Source organism: Crocuta crocuta, unplaced genomic scaffold, assembly GCF_008692635.1.
Source record: "Crocuta crocuta isolate KB4526 unplaced genomic scaffold, BGI_CrCroc_1.0 scaffold25, whole genome shotgun sequence".
In the NCBI taxonomy this organism is placed as follows: Eukaryota; Metazoa; Chordata; class Mammalia; order Carnivora; family Hyaenidae; genus Crocuta; species Crocuta crocuta.
Window position 1 is genome coordinate 11,979,975 of NW_027532015.1, and position 8,598 is coordinate 11,988,572.

At 43.3% G+C, this 8,598-nt stretch overlaps 1 long non-coding RNA gene across 1 annotated transcript; it reads right to left on the reverse strand.

Moving 5' to 3' along the window:
- Positions 1–6,633: 6,633 nt before the first annotated feature.
- On the reverse strand, positions 6,634–8,332 carry LOC144241417 (uncharacterized). Its single transcript, XR_013338070.1, has 3 exons — positions 8,095–8,332; positions 7,603–7,675; positions 6,634–6,738 (listed from the first exon to the last, which is right to left on the reverse strand). It is a non-coding gene; the product is annotated as an uncharacterized LOC144241417 (long non-coding RNA).
- Between the last annotated feature and the right edge of the window lie 266 nt (positions 8,333–8,598).

The following is an 8,598-nucleotide window of genomic DNA, read 5'->3' on the forward strand; positions in this document are numbered from 1 at the left end:
TGGGGGAGGAGCAGAGAGAGAGGGAGACACAGAATCCGAGTCAGGCCCCAGGCTCCGAGCTGTCAGCATAGAACCTGATGCGGGGCTCGAACTCAAAACCTGCGAGGTCATGACCTGAGTAGAAGTCGGCGCTTAACTGACCAAGCCACCCAGATGCCCCATGAAGCTCATGCTCTTAACCCCAAGGCAATAATGTGTTTCAAAGAGCTGGTATCCAATTATCATAGAATAAAGAAATTACAGGGGCATAGTTTAAGAGGCAGGAATGATCCCAATGGGGGAGAAGAGCATGAGACTCCAAAATAGGTATAGTCCGTAAAGACATCTGCCCAGAGGTTTCCTGGTCACACCCATCAATCAAGGATATGGACCCTAGAGAAACCAATGGACGAAAGCAAACCAGAAGCCAGTTCTTGGATGGACAAGATTCTCAGAACAGGAACAAAGGGAATGTAGCTAATTTGGAAGCCCAGGATTTATGGGTACTGAGCAGGACACAAAGACAGAGAGGAAGACCTCAGGATGAGGAGCTTAGAGAGCAAAAAATACAACTCAGGGCCTGACAGGGAGCACCACGACCAGCACTGACTATTCTCCTGCTAGGATTCACTTCCAGAGAACAGTCTGTGTAGCCTGGAGACCGTCGCATTCTGTCTGGTGTTGGTGTTGCTGCATCTCTGGGTGACTTGAGCGAGCGTGAATTCCACTCTGGGGAAATGAGAAAAGACAAAGCAAAGGAAATTGAAAAGGAAGGAAGCTCCAAGTGGAGCATAATTTTTTTTTTAATTAACCTTCTCTGATTCTTATTAGTCATCTCCTTTATTTTGTCAAGGCGTACATTATGTTTATTTAATAGCCCATCCTGAAATTTTGCAGGATTATTGAGGTCACAACTGTAGGCAAATTGAGTTGTGTGTACTCTGTAGACTTGATGTAATTTTCATAAATTGAAGGAACTTCTTATTCTCTCTTCTTGTTTTTTTTTTTTTTCCTGCTCTCGTCTCTCTTCTCATTTCTTTGTTTCTCTAATTCTCTCCTCCTTCATTTTCTCTCTGCCCCTTCCTGCCTCTTTTGTAAGGGGTTGGGTAAAATAAAATTTTTTTTAAAGTCTGCAGGGATTCAACATGAACGTGTACTTTCTGTGAGTTTATCTTTTATATTTCTTTGAATATGAGAGCAACATTTGTTCTTCTCCAGGCTTCAGGCACATTTTATCAAAAACTTCTAAAAACGAACCAGAGCCACAAAACAAAACAAAACAAAAAAACCTTGAAATTAATTTCTTCTCAGTGGTTTATTGGTCATTTCTGCAAGTTCTTTGATTATTTCGATTTAATTCACTTGGATCTGAAAACATAGAATCATTTAAATCAGCCAGGGATCCCCTTACTATTTGTTCCATTGACTCGTGTTTCAATTTCCTTTTATTAATGTTTGTTTTATGCTATTTAGTTTGAAGAGCCTTGCTGGAAAATGTTCTTAAAAAAAAAAAAAAAGATAGGAGCTGAGGAGTTCTGCTTTCAGTGTGTCATCTACTAACATTGCACCATCTGCCCGAGGCAACGGCCTATTCCTTCCCTGTTCTCTTTTGGGCAGTAAACAAATTTACTCAAAGGAAAAAAGATCCAGAGAACAAAAGGTGTGCTACAAAGAGGCGGGGAAGGGGAATGCAATGACAGCCCATTGGTGCAGGACCCTAAGCTGTTTACCCGCTACTGTCGGGCCCCAAAGCCACCTGCTTGCTTCCAGATCTGCTGCGGCCGCTCTGCACAGGTCCCACCAGAAATTATTAACAGGAAATAGGGGGTAATATTGCACAGTGGTTGGCTTTATCTGTGAATGCCATAACTGCCATAGAGGAAGGTCAGTCTGAATCATCTTCAGCTTTCAAAACCTAGATCAGCAGTGCCTCTACGAGGCAACCTTCACTATGCAGACCCCCACACACACCTGTACACACACACACTTGTACACACCGTATCTTGTTCCAACCTCTACTACTGGTGTCATCACACGGTAACACACTATTTTTATGTCTAGCTCTGAGCTGATTGGGATAAGTATCATCCTTTGCTAGAGTTGTCATAACAAATGATTACAAACTGAGTGGCTTAACCGCAGAAACCTATGGTCTCATAGCTCTTGAAGCTACATGTCTGAGATCAAGGTGTCAGCAAGGTTCGTTCCTTCTGAAGGCTGTGAGAAAGAATCTGTTCCGTGCGTTCTCCCAACTTCTGCCGGCTTGCTGGTGATCTTTGATATACTGTCATGTGCACATGCTTCAAGCTCACGTAGCACTCCCTCTGTGTGTATGTCTGTCTCCACTCTTTTCATAGGGACAGCAGTCAGTTGGATTGGGGGCCCACCTTACTCAGGATGACCTCATGTTAATTAATTACATCTGCAGTGACCCTATCACCAGATAGGGCACTGAGAATTAGGACTTCAACACAGGAATTTGGGGGGAGCACAATTCAAATCAGAACAATCAGGTTCCAGGCTGTATTCGTTTTTGCATACCTGATACCCAGCACAGTGCGAGCTCTTTGCCTGAGGTCCAAGACCTTCAATAATGTGTGTTTAGTTGGCTTAAATATCTCCGCCACTTTCAGTATAGATGTCAGCCAAACTGAACACAAGATCTACATTTTTTTTCTGAAAGTTAGAACCATCAGGAAGCCAGAAAATCTCTGATAAGAAAACGGGTCCCTCTGATCTCCAGAGACATCAACGTGATCATCGGAGGCTTGAATAATAACATTCCCCTCAGTCCTCATCCAAGGAGACTGCATGTGACAATGCACCTTAAGCCCATTACTTGGCACATAGAGGTGACCAAGCCTTTGCCTGGCTCCGGTGACCTAACACATAAAGAATGAGGCTTTTGAAGCCTGCAGACCACGTTCATTCTGCCAATACCTGCAAAGACAGATCCTCACTCCTCCTTCATCTCACCTTGTCTTCTATCAGAAATCCAGAAATGAAGAGATCAGAGATGAACAGGGCACAGGACTTTCTTAAAGAGAAATGTCTGATGGGGAAAAGAATGGTCTGGTGGGAAAACTGAATGTGGCAAATCTAACAGTGTGAGGCCAGGGTGCAGTGGGAAGCCAGAGGCCATGAAGATTAGGCTGGATCTTCAGAGAATAACAGTGAGCCAGGCGAGGAAGTGAATGAAGTTCTTTCCAGGCAGTGGGTATAGCTTTACACCATCCCAGAGGTCAGAGAGCAGCAAGGACTACCATCGGCTGTCAGGCTGCATCCTCAGGGCCGGGGTTCAAGGATCAGATCAAGAGCTAAGGCAAGTCACGTTAAGGAGGCAATAACTGAAGAGCTGTAAGCACTGGACCAGCACTACTAAGTCTGTAATTTAGGAAGATCGCTGAATACAAGGATTTACTAGCGGAGGCCTGTGTGGATCAGAGAATATAAACTGGGAACCCGTTTCATATTCCAGAAGAGAAATAATCACAGAGACATGAACTAGAGGGGGGCAGTGGTGGGCAGAGAGAATGAGGAAGAGATTGTGGACACTCCTTGCGTCCACCCAGAGCCCCTGTCATCCTTAGTAACACTGTGTACTCCCTGTAGCTGCACTTGGGCTTGAATGCTCATATTCCCCCTCCCCACCTGTGCCTCTCCTTTGAAGACACTGCTTGGCCCCTGGAGGGGCTTTGCCCACAGACATAAAGAGCTCAAAGTGACTACAAATTTACTCTCCACCCCCACCCCCACCACTAACCTTTCAAATCCCACAGTCTTCAGCCAGTGATTATAAAACAGAAAACATAAAAGCCTAGTTGCTTTGATTCTGTTTGGAACAAATTCCCAGGCATAAGTCACACTTCAAAGTTCTCCCTGGCACCAGCTAAAACCAGGCCTTTGCCTGTCTTGACTTTCCTTAGTCCCCTACCTGCTTCTTCTGGAAGAACTTCCTCAATAAATCACTCACACATGACTCTTTCCCCCTGAGATGTCCTTCTGGTGAACTTGTCCAATGACAGAAGATTTGAAAGCTCTTGATAAAGAATGTGATGTACAGAGCTCGGCAAGTGATTGGATGTGGGAAACTCTGATAGGAACTAAAAGAAAAATACTTAGTGCAGCACAAACCATGTTCACAAACGTGTATTTGGGAAATGAAAAGGACAAATGCTATTAGGGTAGAAAGTTAACCTTACACGTCTAATTTTTCTTCTTCCATTAACTCTCTGTGGGGGGAAACAAGAGGCTTTTGATCATTAAATTGTTCAGGCTTTATTACTCCAAATTTAGGGCATTGACTAAGGTCTCATGGAAGTCCATATCTCTTTGGTAGGATTTGAATGGGATTACCTTTGTACCCGGAAGAGGAGACTGCTTCCAGATTTCCATCGGCCTCATCATGCGATCCTTATTGCCTCACTGCTCACTGACCCATGTGGTCAATGGGCTTCTCCAAATACTTCATATTCCTCATATCCCAATGTTTTCCATTGACTGTTCTCTATGTGAAACTGAGAAGGGATTCTGCTGTTACTTGTGGATTAAGCTCCCTATTCTATAAATGTATCTTAAGCCTAAGTGAAGTTTGCTATTGCAGTCGAACAAAACTTACAACAAAATTAATCTGATACAAATGTAATGACAAGTATAACAAGTATTATGGTGCTAGGTGTTAATAAACCAAAAGCGGCTTACATAAATATCACTCAATATGTAATTTTTACATAGGCAAAGTAAATATGTTGTTTTTAACCTTCTTTTAGAGAGGCTATAATCAGCATTCAGGTGAAGCAACAGCTTTCCAATCACACACATGATTTAAACAACATAGTTCCCAGATTTTACCCTCTAGTAATTATTACCGAATTACATTTGTGGGCCTGCTTTATGTCAAACACTGTGCAGGGTGCCATGGACACAAGGAAAATGGCGGCATGGTGTCCATCATCAACCACTTCGGTTCTCTAATTTTCATTCCCAGCCCCCCAACATCCAAGACTGACATTTCTTGGGCTCCACTCCCTCCCACCCTTCCATCTCCCCAGTCCTGGCATTGCTAGACTCTCCCCTTCATCAGAGCAGCCCTGTCCATGGACTCCTGATGTCTGTCTACAAACTCCAGGCTAAGGCCTCAAATCTATGGAAACTGTCCATCAGTTCATGGCTTCTCTGATAAATCAAGTGGGTGTCTGTAGAACTGTTACTTTATTAGTCTCAGGATGGAGTATACAGAAAAAGAGACAAGGCACAGTGAAAAGGGGTTCCGATCCTTAGAGGTAGAAGTATAGCGTGAGATGTGGTAGGGGCTAGGAGAATAGCAAAGAGAAAAGATGGGAAAGCAGAGGGTCAGGTGGACACATAGATGTGATCTTTGGCAAGTTCCTCTGAGCCCAGGAGCTGTCCTCACTGGCCAAGGTTAACAGGGTTCTTCTGAGAAGAACTGAAAGGGATCTAAAAGTGAGTGCTGAGATGATAGAACAATAATAGTAGTGTGTGTTCAGGACTTACTATGAGCCAGAGACCATACTAAGCACAAATTCATTATCTGTTTTAATCCTTACAACCACACTACTGCCATTTAGCAGATGGGAAGACTGAGGCTAAGAAGCATATATTAAGCCAAATGGGTAGGAACGGGCAAAACAAGGCTTTGAAACTGGCTTTTCCTAAATTCAAGTCAAAATTCAGAACTGCTTCACTCTACTGCTTTCACAAAAGACACTCAGATCTGCCATCTTGCTTTAACTTATGCCAAACTACAGCATGAATTTTGACACAAAGAAATGGCATCCCTTTCCTTATTGTTGGCTTCCTGGTCCCAACATAAAATTAAAGAAGTGCTTTTTAAATAAAAGGGAGTTTGAGAGAAGTAAGGCAATGATATGAAAGAGATTTGATCAATATATTAATGGCAAGATGAGAGGTACTGACATCAGAAAGGACATCATCTCTGGTGAAAAGGACTTAGAAAGAGATTGGAGACGCCAAGGTAACACCTCACTAAGCTGGCTCTTTTGCCAAGTCTAGTCATATTTCTATGCAGTCAAACACAGGTACACAGAGGCTGCATCCAGAGGTTCTTCATGTCCCACCTGGGCCCCGTGACCTCAGCCTCTGGCACAGGCCCTGAGGAGGAGCTGTGAATATGGAGACAGGCAGGCAGGGCTCTGCTCTCCACCCTTTCTCCTTTCATCCCAGCATTAAGACCTGTTCCAGGAGAGGCTTCAAAAGGACTGATGAGCTCCAGACCTGAACTTTCAATACTAGTTCCCCAAATTCCTTACTTCTGTCTTCCGTTGAGAGGGAAGGATAATGACTTGGACTTCAACATCCATCCATCCCTATGGGACAGAAAGATTGAGAAAACTGCACTCCGTGAAGTAACTAATTAGTTAAGTAACTAATTTCATTGATAGGAGATGGACATTAATTCAAAAACCCAAATACTATTTCTGGCTCAGTGCTTGTGCCACAAGGTCTTCATCCATCATCCTGGAGAATTTACTGGGGACCAGAGCATTACCTGGAATCCGGCCGGCTGAGATGTATGAATTGTCAGCACATCTCCTGCAGGGGCAATTCACATTTACCCCAAGTTCACAGGGTAGATATATAAACCTGAAGGCAATTTATTAATTGTGTGGAATGAGCAAAGACCATCACAGGGACTGAAAGTCTTCAAGTCCATGCCGCTAATACATCTTCTGTGGTGGGCACATCTCTTGGAAAACCAAGTCACACTGCCAAGTTTGCCTGGGGGATTTGGAAGCAAAACAAAGAGAGTTAAAGAAGCAAATACTTCATGGTATCAGGCTGAGATGGCCAGATGCAACCATCTCACAGAACAAAGGGAACAGGGGCTCATTAACTCAAGATCTCTCTCCCTGGATGCATGGCACTCGGATGTGTCAACAGTCACTGGCAAGTTAGCATCCAAAACCTTTTATTTACTTTTTTAATTTTATTTCTTTACTTTGAGAGAGCATGGGTATAAGTGGGGAAAGAACAGAGAGAGAGGAAGAGAGAGAGAGAGTTAGAGAGAATTCCAAGCAGGCTCCATAGTGCCAGAGTGGAGTCNNGGGGGGGGGGCTCAAACTCACAAACCAGGATTTTTTTGAGAAGCAAGGAGACAGAGTGCAAGTGGGGGAGGGGCAAAGTCACAGAATCCAAAGCAGGCTCCAGGCTCACAGCTGTCAGCACAGAGTCTGACACAGGACTGGAACTCAAGAACTGTGAGATCGTGACCTTAGTTGTAGTCAGATGCTTAACCAACTGAGCCACGCAGGTGTCCCATATTCTGTCTTTTTAAAAATAACTTCAATCGTTAGCTTTTATCATTTATTTATTTTAAAAGTAAATTTCTCTGATAATCTTATTTCTCTCTTAGAGAAAGCCTTACTAAGCTCACAGAAAAAGTTTTATGCAAACCCCTCCACATGGACAACAGTATGCATTTTCACATTACTGGTGAACAGAAAGAGTATGAGAGGCAGAATACTAAAACCAAATAACTTTCCCTGGGAAATCAAGAATTCAATACTAGCAGAATGTATCAATATGGTATAGCACATACATTTACTCATTCTTTCATTCCATAAGCATTTAGTGAGAACTTACCATCAGCTTGCCATGTTCTAGAAACAGGGAAACAGTAATGAACCAGACTGACAAAGTGGTTGCTTCCACGGACCTTCAATTCAAGAAGAGGCAGGGAGACAGACCGTGCATAAAATAGAAATAAAAGAAAATAGCAGGTAGTGGCTAGTGTTCTGATAAAAATAAAACATGCCTTACAGGGAGACTGGATAAGACGGCCAGAAAAGTCCTCACAAGGTAATGACGTATAAACTAAGACCTATATAACAAGAAGGCAGTAGCGACATGTCAATGTGGGAGAAGAGATTTCCACACAAAGGACACATCTGATACAAAGCACACATCTCTCTCTTGGGCAAAACATCTCTCATTAATGTGAGTTTCACAAGAATTCTACAGGCAAAAACTGCATTGCAGATAGTCTATAGTACTTTAAGAAGAGACAGCCTAAATTTTAGGTGTTTTTTTGGTTCCAGGATATCATCCATGGAACTTACAACTGTGGACACTGACCGATTTTCTCCTTTCCTGTACCCAGCCATTATAGGCGCGGCAGATGATGAAGATGAGAAAAGAGAACTACACAGGGCTTGGCTGCTTTCCTGCTGCTCCACCCCTCCTTCCTCAACCAAGATCCTTCAAAACCCGACAGAAAGCCAGCACAGTTCCAGAGCCTCTACTATGAAGTGGCGATATTGACCATCAGTGCTCTCATATATGCATTTAATTTTCTGAGCAAAGAGAGACTTGCTTGGTTAGAAGTGAATCCTGGCATGACCGTTATCTCCTCGTGACGACACCAGAAAGATAACAACAGCCACCAGGTTTGGGTGCCATTCTAAAACAGGCAGTCTTTCTTCATTTCTGGCTCCTGATTTCCGGTAACCGGGGTCACATTTTGCTCTCGTTTTTCACATAGGATTGTAGTAGACAAGAAAGAAAACAAACACGAGGAGGAAAATGCAGCTACATTTTTAGGGCCTTGCTTTTTTTATGTCAATGGTATTTGGTACTGAG